We start from the raw sequence: 15,920 nt of genomic DNA, 5'->3' as shown, positions 1-15,920 counted from the left end.
TCCCTCCAAAACTAAGCAAAGAACTGGTCACACCTGATGACCACAAAAGGTCACATAGGTCATTATACTTTCAATAATCATGAATGGTCAAAGGGAGATAACCACAATATTAAAACCTAGACCTGGTTACACATATACCCAAGCAAGCAAAAATTGTCTATTTATTTTATTTACAATTGGACCATGGGCGGGTCTTTCAGTGGAAGGGGGAGCTGTAGGGCCTGTGTCCCCCCCCCTGTTGGCCCGCAAGTAAACTTAAAGGTTAATTTTTTTGTCAATATTTCTCAGAAAAAAATACTTAATTACGCCATAATGCACCAATTCAGACTAAAAATATTTAAAATATTCTAGGGGGAGTACCCCTAAACCCCACTTCCCACATTTTAAACATATTAATGTCATGCCCACTCGAGGGATCATGTCCAAAAAGTTGTGCCTCTAAGTAACGCTCCTCTAACGCAAGTCCCTGTTCAAAACCTGCTCCAGCAAACCCACGAAACTTTTGATGGACATCATAATGATATCCACCTAGTTTTGTCTGATGTTATACATTTACTATCTTGATAAGCATGTATGGTGTAAACGTGTAATTTCAATACATCATTGAAACAAAATATCCATGTGGATGGAAGAAAAGCCCTCCAACACACTTGTGTCCCCTAGTTATGAATTACGGGATCTGCCACTGTGAACCATAACAATCAAGTAGGGGATATTAAGAACATGAAAAATAGATATCTTGAGTCTTAGATTAGAAAAACAAACGCGCGATTTTTCCCCTCAAAAAGGGCTAGGTCCGCTTCACCTAAATTTGAAAAAAGCCCTGACTGTTGAGTGTGGGTTGGGTATAAAAGGTCGCAGCAAGTAATAATTGTTTATTAGCAATACATTGACTTCATCATTAAAATACTTTATTAATTACCTATAAAATAATATTCGTTACAGTATAATGTACGAGTTATATGAAGTTGTAATCTAAGTGTATTTTATCCATACAGTTCCAGCTACCAGGTAAGAAACCTCTGGGGCATCTTAGTTAATAATTTCAACTTAATGAAAATTTAGATTTTTTTCTTCTTAAATTTTAATTTTTCTATTATTACTTGCAATGTTAAACATTGCTAAAAGGCAAGAAAGTGTCCTCTAATGGTAGAATTTAAAATAGTGTTTATAGTAATTTAAAGCTGCACTCTCAATGATTGACAGTTTTGACAACCTTTTTTTGTCCCAGACTCGGCTGATTTTGGCAGCAATGCTTTCTATACAAATAATAAGATCACTCACACTAAAACAGATTTAAATTGTTTGAAAAACTGCCGACATTTTTCATTTTTCTTAAAACGTTACTGTAGTATCACTTTTAGCCATAAAACATCAATTTGCGAACGTAAAACTGAAAAACTGTATCTGATCTTTTGTCAGCAGTCTTATACCACTGGTATTCAGACATTTACGCAAAAATTGGCTAATTCCAAAACAAAAATAAAAATAGTTGTCAACACGGTAAATCTGTGAGAGTGCAGCTTTAAAAGAAAAATAAGACAATGGGATTTTTCATTCTTGAAGTATAATTTAATGCTAATGACTTACATTTTGTTGTGTTTGAGTCAAGTATCATTTTGCATACATCCCATTTCATGTCATATGCGCGTATTAATTACTATTATATAGACAAAAACATGTTGTTAAATCATATATTATTTTATTCGACATGAAATAATTTATAATCCATCCTGTTTCCAAATCATAATCATAATAAGGTTCGCAATGTCCATGGTCCAAAGTATCCATAATTGGTTTAAATAGAGCCGAGTGAAAGCGGAACATTCCGAAAGACGTAAGGAGGAGTTAAGACATGGTTAAGGCGGAGTTAAGACATGGTTAAGGCGGACCTATCTATAAATAAAATTAAATTCATCTCGTAAGCATGTTCAACTGCGAATGAAAAGTCACCACCATACAATGTACTTTGGAGAACTACGAACTGAAATCTGTCTTCTACACACCGCAATGTAAAACTCGGCATGTGACTTTCACAGAATGACGTCTGTTGAATAGATGCAACGAGAAATAAAACTTCAATTGGTACAATGAAAAATGAAAAGGTGCAGTGTAAAATGTAAACATACAACCGATGAGTTGGCGGTTGTAAAATGTAAATTGGTAAATCGTCAATGTTACAAACCTAAAATACACACATACACGTCTGGACTTTTGGCAACGAATAGCCTCCATAGATTTATGGGTACAGTAAATCACATTGAAATTTAGTTAACGAGGCACTTCATACACATTGAATATCATATCTCTCAGTATTGGGACAAAACAATGGGAACTACTTGGAAAAGCCCAGTAGCCTTGTATGTAACCAAAATCCTTTCAAATGCATACAGTAGAAGGCCAATAAAAAATAAGCCATATTTAGAGGCACACTGTAACACCTCAAACGACAATGAATAAGATACACACACCTATATAAACACATCAAAATAAATACAATCACCACAAACAAAACGTATTAACGTACTAACTAATGTGCAAAATTACGTAAATCATTTACAAAACAATTAAATGACACGTAAGGCCAGGAAAATATAAACATGTTTTATTTCGCCTTGGTGCCAATTGTTAACTGCACGGTTAATGTGTTATAAGACTGGCGCTGAATTACATTCACACATTCGCAATAATTGTCAATCATCGGGGATATAATATCTTCACTGCTGAAGAAATTCCTCAAAAAATAAATCACAACGATGCTCTAATTCTGATCTTCACAATCTGTGAACAAGCGCTCTTTTATCGCATCGTTGTAATATACATGAAATTTTCCAACAATAGAAGAACATGTAACTGTTATACAGACAATGTACAATTTAATAGTTAGATGCCCATACAATTTTTTTATTAATGATTAAGAATACGCATTGTCAAGCAAAATCTTACGCAGGGAGTATGCATCGTATAATTGAAAGTAGGTGGATCTCTACACGCCCGCAAAAGTTGAAATTCTTAATGATTAAGCCTAGTACTTACTTATCTGAACTTTCATTGTCAGAAAATGTAGTTTATATTCTAATGTAGGTCATGCCTCCTGTTTTGTCAATATGTATTAGTCACTGAGAGACCCATTACGGTAGTACCAAGTAACTTTGTTCAGAATCTATAGAAAACAAGATAAGTGCCATAGATTGTAGTATTAAGGTTGGTTAACGATTTAGGCGCAGCTCAATGTGTTTCTCGAAGTAAGGAAACAAAGTCGATATCAAAACTATTGCGGAGCTATGTTCCCCCTCTTATTAACTCATGCAAAAGTCACATACCTAATGAACGTTTCTTACATACTTCAATTTTATAATTGGTAGTTTTTGTTGTTCGATGTCTACTTAAATAGTGTTTTCTTTGAACAATAATTTGAAATAAATCCATGCGTTTTAGGATACATTGAATGAGATATGTTTAACGAGTTACTACAATAAACGTTTTCCGAACAATCTTCAAAGGACTGATATTGATCCGGTGGAAGTTAAAGGAGTATTCTATTTTGCTACATTGCGCTTGGTCAGACAAATGGTTGTTAATTGTCATATTATCCAGATTTATCTGCTCTACACTAAAATACGAATGACCGTTGGTGACTTCATGGTTTAAACTTTACGATTCCTAATTCCTACTTGTTTTCCAAACTTCTCCACTTCACATGTTTCAACATGATATTTACAAAATGGAAGTTAATAATAAGAAGCCGTTAATAACAGTACATTAATTGACTAAAAAAACGTCAGCCAATCAGATTGCATAACATTCGTCAAGCTTTGTAAAATTAATTAGATATTTGAACTATAATATGACAACACAAAATAGCTTCTCAGTTTTGCAGTTGAGGCGTCATTACATATGAACTGTGGATTACTTATCCTGTTTTATATAAATTTCTGCTTCAGTGCGAAGCACGTAAATACAGTAAAACTGTGGTCGTTCGAACAGGCGGTCGTTCGAGAACCGGCGGTCCCTCGAGGTCGGAGCATGGTACCGAACATTTTTCATTCTATTTTCATAGAAAATATACTGACGCTGGATCGAAACCGAAATAAGTCTAGGAGTCGAGCACAAATGCCAGTCCCAAATACACGAATCATGTACAAAACCTTTTGGCTCCCTCGAGGTCATAAGTTCACACCTTTTCCAGAACGCGTGTTCCAAAATAAACAAACAATAGCTAGGTGTTACAATTTTCGTTAGTTGTACAAATTGCAATGAAAGTTGAAAGCAGCCGTTTATCAATGTTCACGCACGACCGCTATTAGTTGATGAGGGCATTTGAGAAGATAATTATGAGTTTGGACAGAATCACGAGACAGACAAGGAATAATCAATCCTTCATTTTGCGAAACTTAAATCTCACTAATGCCGCATATGTACTGCCATATTTAAATGTTGCCGGTTTAGAAAATATCCTTTATTGTAAAACATAAATAATTGTTTCTTTTTCTTTTATATTTAGTATACGACAGCTTTTGAACATATGAGCGACTTTCGCAACAACACATAATCGGTGTCGTAGTAAATAGTCGGTTTGACGACTTCAAACTTAAAATACACTGAAAGATATTTCATTACAGACTGGAAAATTGAAACTCGGGTCGTTCGAAACATCGGTTCCCTTGAGGTTATAGCTCGCACCCGGTGTCATCGAGCGATCGCAGGTTTACCGTATTCCTTTATGAATAAAGATATACAAAAACCATTAAGTAAACGATGGTAAAGATTTTTGGCCGCGTCAAGTTTTCATTTAGTGTCACTATTCACATTGTCATTCCTCACGTATACTTTGCAAACAAGTTTAACGAAATACAAAGTATTTTAAACATACATTACTAACACCAACAAATCAAACTCAACGAGAAGAGCGCTTGGCCAGTATGATACGGTAATAACCGAGCCTTAAACTCTATGAGTCGGTCCCAATCATGTCATACTCAAACGAAGAAAGCTCGAAAAGACTTATACGGATTTGTCTTTAAGTCGCTACCGTACATATTTTGGAATACAGATCAGTCCGTTACACACATGTCTATTTCAAGACAATGGTCCAATGTGAAATTCTTAGGAAGAACTGACCTTATTGAAAGTGATCATAAGTCGCTTGAGAGTCTGTGATATAAATACACTTAAACAATTGTCCTAACAATTATCAATAATTACATAATAAAAGATACAAGCCTCATCAGAGCTGGTCAAAATCCATTCTATGGCAATGACCCGATATGAACGTCAAACAGGGTGTTGACCTTGTCGAAAGTAATTTTAAACGCTTGGAAATCTCTTGTTAATACTAGACAATCTCACCGGATGTTCGTGTTTGGGATTTGTAAGTTTTAATGCATTGGTTATTGTCCACAGATACATTACGTGATTTCCGTTTCGTATCGACTGACTCCTTATCACAGAGAAAAACATTACTCCGCAGGAAACAAAAAAGAGAACTTGGAAACATGAAAGACTCTCCGCCAGAAATCCAATTAAAACTTTCTTACCACTGAGTTTTCCAATTTGAAATGATAATGATTCTTGTAGAGGCAGTACACAAAATGAGATATACAAAACACCGTAAGACATCGAAGACAAATTGTAAGGATCATTAAATACCAAATTTGCCTAATTTTGTCAACAGCTAAATTGTGCTAGTTGTGGGTTGTAGACTTCGCCCCGTACTTCGTCCGTAATGTAGTTAATTGATTACTTATTACTTTTGGTTACCCTTGAACGCTTTAATGATTCTTGGAGAAAGAATACCGCGTTCAAACTAACGTTAAGCGTGAACAGTGTTTCAATCGGTGCAACTACTAACACATTGCCAAAGTGATGCTGATTATTTCTCTCTAAACTATCAATCGTTCAAATTAGTGTAATTATGCATAGTTTATGTTTAAATGGCGCCTTGATATATGCTTTATAAGTGTCCGTTGTGCAAAGTTTTATGAAACAAAGGCATGCAATACTATTACTTATAGCTCTCATTCTTCCACACCTAAATAGTTTGAACACTAAGACACTTTTTTATTGCATCATCACTGTACGATATTATGCTAATGCGGCAATTAAGAAGATAACGTTAAAATAACTGGGGCTGGATGTCAAGGAAAAATCTTTGGCGTTTCTAACATTGGGCGAGTACAGGTGAGCTAAATGCAACAAACGCTTTCAATTATGCCATAATGGAAGGGAGGTCCACATTGAGGACGTTTTGATCATTGATGAAGCAAAACCTATTTAAATTAAGGACACTCAATATAATTGTATTAACCTCCGCTTCAACTCGTATTGAAAGTAACTGAAACATGTATGGTGAGGCTACTATTAAGATAGACTTTTAATGCAAAGAAAATCTCTATTCCAAGCTTCAAAACGACTTAGAATTAATTTAAAATGAGCATTTATTGGTATCGATAAAATATTTTGACCTTTTTTTTATCTTGACGTTCAAACAAAATCGGATTTTAATATGGAAATTATTTTTTTCCAGTTCTTCTGGCTCATTTTGTATTAAGTTCTCATATTTTATATCAATTGCAATTGTGATATGCCTTTCAAATTAATTTAATATTCAATTGTTTTATGACAAACTTTACAAAGCTTTTGCTTTTCATGTTTCAAATATGGCATTTTGAGGTGTACGTATAATGTGGTTCTGCGGTGCACGAACTCGAAAAAGAATCAATACGAAATCCAGTGACTTAGTAAATGTAGCCTTAAGCAAACAATTATCTAATTCAATTAATTAATTAGAGTCATTGGGTAAAACCTAATCTCAGTATTCACAGTATTCTAATTATTGAATAAGCGGACTGTTGAATAATATAAAAATAAATTTTATTCAAATGTTTAAAATATTTCCATTGAATCAAATACACTGTACATACATTTTTATTGATTCAAACCAGTACAAGATAAAATATATAAACATCTTTATTTAAAGTCGGGTAAATGATAACAGAAAATGGTAGCTCAATAAGCTATTTTCCGACATGAATAACAAACGTACATAAACATAACAAACCGAAAAAATGAACCGGTGTCCTGGAAAACGCAATACAGTTTTATACTGTAAAAGTTACATATTGGAACAAATATTTACAAAAGCCGTTTCTTACGCAAAAAAGTACGATTGATTAGAGCACTGTACATAATGTTACAATCAGCTATTTTTCCCGGCTGAACAGGCTTGTAAAATAAGTACTTTTCAAAATATAAATTTTGAGCAACAGTATGCATTTTAAACAGCAGTTGTGCATAGCGTTATGTACATGCCGAAACATTTCGCTTAAACTCAACTTCTGTGCACATAATCAGTTACTATATCTTTAATAATGCGGTCCGTTTAGCATGTATTACGATGATTGTCCTATACTTTACATCTATCCTCGTGTTCACCGAAACCTGGAGCTGTGTTTCTTTATAGCGTTGTCTCGTTCACATGAACCGCGATGAAGTCCCGATTATGTTCATGTTAATTGACTCCCTGACAATAAGAGCTAATTAGCTTCAACTTTGCTATCTCTTAACTTGGACGCTGCATACTTTACATCAACAGCGGCAGAATTTCATTTGACAATGTGTCGAGGCAGTTTGTACACCGCTTTAAAGATATAAGTTGCTGATAAGGCGATCAAATTCATCGCGATTAATTCAATTCTGCTGTTGTTGACCCCGACGATATGAATAGTTTATGCGTCTTAGTTTTCTTCTTTTCATCGAGTCTTTTCTTAATAGCATGTTCCTTTATTTGGATGCACTTTCAATTGACAGCGATATGTCGGTGATATGTTATCTCAACCTTAGAATAACCTTACACTTCACTGATTTTCAAACTATCATCAATATGCCTTTGTAATATAGCAAAATAATTTATTTTGCCAACGTTCAGACGGCTCTTTGTCACACTGTCGGTAGAATTTTTTTCAAATTTATTACTTTTCACAGTTACAGCGATATATTTTCTTGAGAGCTTAATTCCTTTTGGCGCGGAGGAATTCCGTTTGAATGTGTTTGGTCTGCTAGTGGTCTTATTTTCGATCTCATTTGTTGATTCAGAAGAATCATGTGGTGACTTTTTACCTATTCGGAATTTCTTCACGAATGCTTTTCTGAATTCACGATTATGACACACGTAAACTAATGGGTTCCATATGCAAGCCGCTTTTGCCATTAGACATGGCAGCTGAACAATTAATGGTGATATATCCTCCAAGTTCATCTTAAATAGCGCCGTTAATAGGCTTACAACGGCATAGGGAGTCCAGCTGATTATAAAGGATACTGGAAATAGAACATGAAAAGAAACGATAAAGTAACATAGCAGACAACTTTGGTCATTATAATGGCAACAGATATTGATTGAAAACTGATAATATGGTTGTATACGATATGTTAATTGGTATTTTTTTTAACTTTTGACGAATTTCAGCAAAATATTAAACATAGCATTACTCATATCTATTATTAACAATTTTAACACGTTCATAATCTGTGATGTCCCAAAGACGCATGGGAAGGCAAAACATGATGTGTTATAATTTATGTTTCAACCCATTTGTTCTTTACGTGTGAATATGTATGTATTTTTGTATATCAGTATTACTAATATTAAATGTTTTTGTTGCTAAATGTTTAAAAATGCATTGGTTTTAGCGCAAACTGTCTCAAGATCTAGCACATGGGCGAAATGCAACCGAATAGTTCACTCAATAATCAATTTTAATGACCAACTTAGGTCGATTTTTGAATTATTGAATTCGAATCCTTCCGCCTACCTAACTGGTTTAATCATTCGCATAAACACTAAGACAATTATTTTAAGAGAGTTATTTACTTAATATGAATACAATTTACTAGTAATAATGCCCCCTTGAAGCGATAAGCGAAACATGCATGTGCAATATTGCAGAAGAATATTGAATCGGAATTAAAAGAAGCAATGACATAATATGATTACAAAGTAATACTCATAGTTACACATGCTACGGACAACGATGAAACATAATGTAATAAGTAACGCTGCAACATAATGTTATAATAAAGTAGTATTTACAAATGCTATACGCGACTTAGCACCAATGTAGGAACAAAATACTTACAAAAACATGTAATAGTGAATTCAATACACGCTCTTACAGGTACGAGAATGGTTGAGACACAATGCTTAAATGTTTACAAACAACTTTAAGTTACAGAAAATGCTGCAACCTAATGAAATGGATATTAACTTAACATACAACACATGGCACAAACAACACAGCAATATTATATATTAATTAATTTATAACTAAGTACTACCAAATGCCACGCAAGACGCTTTCATCAAGTAGTGTAATGGAGAGATATAATATATAGCATATATGCTACGAACAACCATGTCACCTTATGAATCTTGTAAAAAACTTACAAATAACAAAAGCCACGGACATGGTCACTTTAATATCTCTCATAACGCTGCGCTTTTGTAACCATGCTGACTGCATCTTCTTCTCCCTCCAGATCTGAAAGAGTATAAAATTTACATAGAAAATCTTATTAAGAAAAAAAAACAAAACTAAAAAAACAACAACAACAACATGTACACACTACTGTCAACAATATTGTTGAATTCAATGACATGATTTTTAAAAACGCATATCCCAAAGGCATGATGCACTGCTTGAGATGCTTGTAATGAGACTTCGAAGACCTGCTAGATGAATGCTTCTTATTTTCGTTTGAGTTAAACACATACTGCATTTTAGTACGTTTTGCAATGCCTAAACTTTAGTTTAATAAATCAAAATTGAATAAAACATTAATAAGTAATGTCTAAAATACATTGTAAATATGTCCAGAATATACGTTTCGGGAGATGATGTACGTGAACAGTAAATGCCATTGAATTTTAATAAATAAGGTACTCAGTAAACAATGTGTATTCAATCTCAAAATCCGTGTATTAAGTAGAAAAAACTATGAAAACTGCAAGGATAAATTTAGTAGCATAATATATATCCAAAACACTCTTAAAACACGAATATTAAGGCAATATGAATGAACAACAAGAAACCCAATGTTACAAGTCAAAACACAGTAAACAACTATCACAATATCGTCGTACTAGTGTGGGTCACCGCATTGGGAAGGCCAGTAAAGCTAGAACTCATTAGATACAAAACTTGTGAGAGTTCAGCCACACTTATCAACAAAGTATTAAGATCATGTAGGTACAATGACTTGTAATTAGGCAAGATTGTTTTAAGACCATCCATATAAATATAAGTTCAACAAGACATAACAAATTTACAAAACAACACTTTCGCACAGAAGACCAGTTAGATATGATCATGTTTGAATTGCGTATTGATGCCAATTGTCAGCTGTCTTAGTAATAAGGGACTATTAAATGGCTGAATGAACGCTGTTCTTATTCAAAATTTGCGAACACACGCCCTAATATCGCATTGTTCTAACAAAATGCATGAAACTGACCAAAATCCGAGAAAAATGCACCTGTAATTAGACAGTAATCTAGCCCTAATCACTAATAGTGTCAATCAACATACGTCTGCAGTTCTGTCACTGTATATCGCTTTAGACTTTAAAATTTTCTTTTCGTTTAAAAAAAATGTCAGTCTCGTTACAAGGAATCTAACCACTGCTTTGCCCAAGAAGGTTTCAAACGCTGGTTATTATAACATTAAATTGTTCATCTAATAAGGACCCGCCATTACATATATTTGCTTGCTATAATCTGAAAAGGTCGAAACGAAACAAAGGTGAATCACTTTGGTCCATTTGTTTAAATGTAACATGCAACTTCAGGATTTCGCAAGAAAACTGTAAATCTCCATAGAAAAACTGTTAACAATAAAATTACATGTCCTGTTTTCCGGCAAATGCTTAATTAAAATGGAGATATTTATTGTTTGGAGCTTATTTTCAACCTGATTCAAATATACAATAAAAAAACTATGAGCATTAGCCAAAAAGTCGAACATTAAAGACGAAACTCCTTATTTGAAGATTCGTTTACTGTGTGGAAAACACGAACTTCTCTTAATTCTGGGATAAATGTCACGTCAAGGTTAAGTAAAAGTGAATATTTGTACTGTAATGGACTAATTTGCTACGTGACCTTGGATTGTTCTTTTAGTTTACCAATACATCTTTGAGAAAAGGAAAATAACTATCAATGTAATTGCTTATATTTAATTATAATAAATAAGCCATTTCGCGTACTTATTTTTCTACTGATGTTCTCCTGTTTAAGCGATTTGATATATTTTATTTTTAATTAACTACACAAGTTTAATGTCAGAAAGATCTGGTCATTTAGCGATAAATGAATTTAAACTGTTTTAACTGCTTACAAGTAATGCAAAGAGTGTTTTTTATCTTATAATTTTAATATGCAATTATATGTATTTCTCCTAAAACTCAAGTATCAACAGATGCAATATACGTGTATATATGCTGTTAAACTGATGTTCACTGCTAAGACTTAAACAAAACTCCATCATAGAGGACGTGCGGACAAGAAGAGACAAATTCTCACAGTTCTTTAGCTTGATGCAAAGAATATATATTTTTTTATTTTAATGCGTTATTATGTGTAACTCATTTGATGAAAAAAAAATCACATGATTTGTGTACCGTTCAAAAGTATGAGCTTGAACACATATGTCGTTTTTTTATATAGCTTCGTAGCCACAGTATACCCAGTTAAAAAGTGCTAAAACCTTGCTTATATCATTTTATCTGTACACAAATCATATGTTTTGATCATTACAGTCAGCTGATTTAAACATGAAAAAGCATTAAAATTATAAATAAATTCTTCTGGCATACGAGTATATAGTTACCCTTTAAGCAAATGAGATAAGTAACTGTATATAATCATTAAACAAAAAGAAAATAAAGGAAACAATGAATGAATTTGTAATGCAAATAAAAACAATCAATTTAACTTACCTTAAGCACAATTGATAAATAGCAGATTATTATTATGGCCACTGGAATGAAGAGTACAAACACGTACATTGCGAGGGTATAGGATAAATTTGATGGGGTTCTTGACTTCCAGTCCGGTGCGCAAGAAATTCCAATACCCTCAAGTTCAAATGACCCCCAGCCAATTAAAGGCATGACTCCCCAGAATAATCCAAACGAAAAACATAGTCCGATAGCTATCCATATACGTAATCTCGAGATCTTGTTTGACTTCACTGTTGATGTCATTATTAGGTATCTGTGCATTGATAATCCAGTAAGTAGGAATATCGATGAAGTCCCCAGAGTGGTCACAATAAAACCGTCCCACTGGCACCCATAGTATCCGAAAATAAAACCTTTTGAAAAACTGGAAATGATTACAAATGGAAAAGCGTTCAACACAATCAGCATATCACAGTATATAACAGCAATAATCCACATATTCGTCTTTATATGTAATTGATCACATGAATGATAGACATGTACTACTGCGGCGTTTTCAAGAAGTGCCAAAATAAAAAGAATGGAAAAAATAGTTCCTATAGAATAATAAACATGGTGAGATATATCCATGACTGCCAATGGCAGTGAATCATTTACTGTGACATTCATGACTAGCTAGTAGGCACAAGTGACTTCTTTCCCGATAAAACCGTAGCTCACATAGATCCTTCTGACAAAAAGGCAATAGTTATATATCCAGTGAAGATCCAGTGTCGTAAATATACACACGTCTTAAAAGGATATTGAGGAAACAATCTGACCACTCAAAGCATTAATTTCTCATAAATACTTATCCATATTATTTAGGGTGAAATTTTTTAGTATATCACTGTAATCTGACAAGTAATTTAAGAGTATAGATATTTGTACCGCGTGTTTTATCATCACATAATTAACCTATAAAAATAAATCTAATGCTCTTGATTCAATTAATGCATATGAAAAAAAATATATGCATAAAATGTCCTTTGGATAATTTTTAGCTAATTCATAAAACAATGCTATACACTTTACATATCGCATTATCAAATTATGTGTGAATAAACGTAATAACATCTGCTAGTACTTTGTCAGAAAGCGTTCAAAAGGTAAGAATATATTAATTTATGATTTATTACGTCTATAGCGTTAAAAGAAATCAGCTATTAAGAAGCGGATCAACCGCCTTACTCTCTAAATGGCGAAGCTGCTGCTGTTATACTATTTTTCGATAGGGTACTAGTTCCCCCTTTCATAAGATAATGTCGATTTTAATTATTGGTAGTAATAAATTGGTACATAAACAACGCAATTCTAAAGTAGTAGAATGAAGGTCTAATGGTAAATCATATATGTTTTAACTCTCATAACATGACACTCTTTACTCACATAACGAACATCGCCATTAAGTCTTTGTTTATAATATCCATTTATGTTCAGCTTTTGCCAACATGCTTTTAACTTGAACTTGGTGTTTCATTGAACGCTTGAGGAGAATATTCAAATCAATTATCGGAAATGTTGTTTCGATGCGTGTGTGGTCTGTTTTGAGGCTGTAGGCTGATAGTCCTGAACATTTTTATAACCGTCCATGGGAATTTACCATCGGCGGATCGACATAATAGTTTGAACATTTTTCGAATAAATGCGCACACGAGCGTATTTAGAACAACGGTGTTGGAACTGCAGTGGCATATTACCAATATGCTCTAATACGAGCTCGTAGCTACGGCATGCGTTTTGCATGAGAAGTTTGCTAGGCGTAGAGCTGTAATATGTTATGCATAATAAGTTATGCAATTAATACAGTGCGAATAAGATTGAAATTACATAATCAAAAACATTGAAGTTTTTTTTAAATATCGACGAGATATCTGGAGTTTCCACATATCAAAAAAGAATTTAAAGCGACTGATACTACATGATTTTGATTTGAATGAGTATGATTTAGAACCAGCATAAAACGTATTTAGGAAAGACTTCATGAACATGCATTTACTATCTTTAGATGGTTATGTTTGATCTAAAATTACATGAATATACTCACAAAACGCAGCAGGGCGAATGCCCTTCAATGCTTTGTGCAAATTCATTGTTGGTATTTTCATCTGTGTTTACGGTGCTTGTATGTATGTGTCTCTTTTTGATTGTCGATTGGACATTTTCCAATATGACTCATGTGTTAATAATTTGTTGCTGTTGTTTTATATTCGGCTTATGGGCGTATTTTGCATTGTATTACGGAAAGTATGTTTACTGTTTATCGTGATTTAAGTTCGTATGTTTTGCTTTGGATTTTTTTTCATTTAACAACGTAAGTATCTTCCATGGCCGCCCTTGTAAAATTGCTTTATATATCCCAACCTGAGATTAGTATGTTTTGTGGTAGTATATTCTATCATTTTTAGCAAATCTATCATGAATCTATCTTACAACAATAGCCATAGTATAAAAAAATTGTTTTTTGCTCACATAGTTTCAACAGAATATAGCATAAAAGAACTTTGACATATTTACCAGTGGGCATGATGGGAAATTTTATCAAGGCTTTATATTCTTAAACTTATATATGTTATGTGTTTCCGTTTTGAATATTATAACCTGACCCGTTGGCACTTGCGTTGCCAGGTAACGAAGCCCAAGGGTCAGATGTTAATATCCGGAACGGAACACATGATTTATATTGTTCAAGCTTACCGTTCATTACTCTATTTGTAAAAGAAGGCATAACAAATGGCTTAATTTCATTTAAAGGCTCGTGCGATGATGTTTATCGACGTCATGATGCGCTGTAATTTTTATTCACTGCATACGTCAAGAAGTTACATATTCCTTCAGTTAAGCGTCTGTTAATGGTTATTTTGTTTTGATTGAAGAAATATTTTTGTGAAGTTTATGTAGATGGATTTCATTTATTAAAATCTCATAATTATGGTAACGTTACATAAAAGTGTATGATGAAAGAAAAAAAGCACACCATGTGATTTACCCGGCATGAGGTGTGCAATTAGGCATTTTCAGAACGTCTGAATTCAATTTAAATGTTTATCTGGTGTGCAAGAAGTACTTTCTGGGGTGGAGTCTATTTTCCGTCGCCGGATTTTCCGGTCAACATCGCTTTAGAACAAATTGCATTAATTGTATGGATAGTTGGCATTGCGATTAAAGTAAATCATCCTGTGTTAACTACCCAGTGTAAAATGCCGCAATAAGTTTCTGATAATGAGGCGAAAAATAATCCACTTTTGACCTTCCATTGGATGATCATTATCATTGGTTATCAAGTTAATGTTCATTGCCCGTCAACATTCTGGTCCATGAGGATAGAGATGCCTCGTATATTTCTATCCAGACCGTCTTGTTAACACCGATGATGAAGAAACGAACTTCAGACGAGGTAATCTATCAATGCTGCCCGGAAACAAAGCCATTAAGATTTATGTTTACTGATCTGTATTTTACCTTCGGCAGTTTGTTTCCACATTTTGATGTAAGTTTGTTTATAAATCGTAAACGAGCCGGGATTTATGATGTAAACCTTACCATTTATGTTTAACTGTGAACTGTGTATGGAGATTATACGTTTTAGCCTGTCTTTCAGTGGCGTCTTGTCATTAACCTTATCTGTATAGTTTTTACGATAATTGGCTACTGATCCTACTTATTGTCTCAACGTTTAGAATTTGTGCCTGTATCGTACATTTAAGAAATTAAAGAAAATAACAGACTTGCTTATTGAAGTATTCCTTTCTTACGAGGTAAACTACCAATGCTTTCCGGAAACAAAGGCATTAGAGTTAATTTTATTGATCTGCTTTTTCCTTGGAAGGGTTGTTTTCACATTTTGAATTATGTTTGTCTAACAATTATTAACGAACCGGGTAATAATATGTAGGCCTTTCCATTGATGTTTTGCTTTTTAG

The sequence above is a fragment of the Mya arenaria genome, chromosome 7, assembly GCF_026914265.1.
Source record: "Mya arenaria isolate MELC-2E11 chromosome 7, ASM2691426v1".
Taxonomy (NCBI): Eukaryota; Metazoa; Mollusca; class Bivalvia; order Myida; family Myidae; genus Mya; species Mya arenaria.
Note: the sequence above shows the minus strand (reverse complement) of the source record.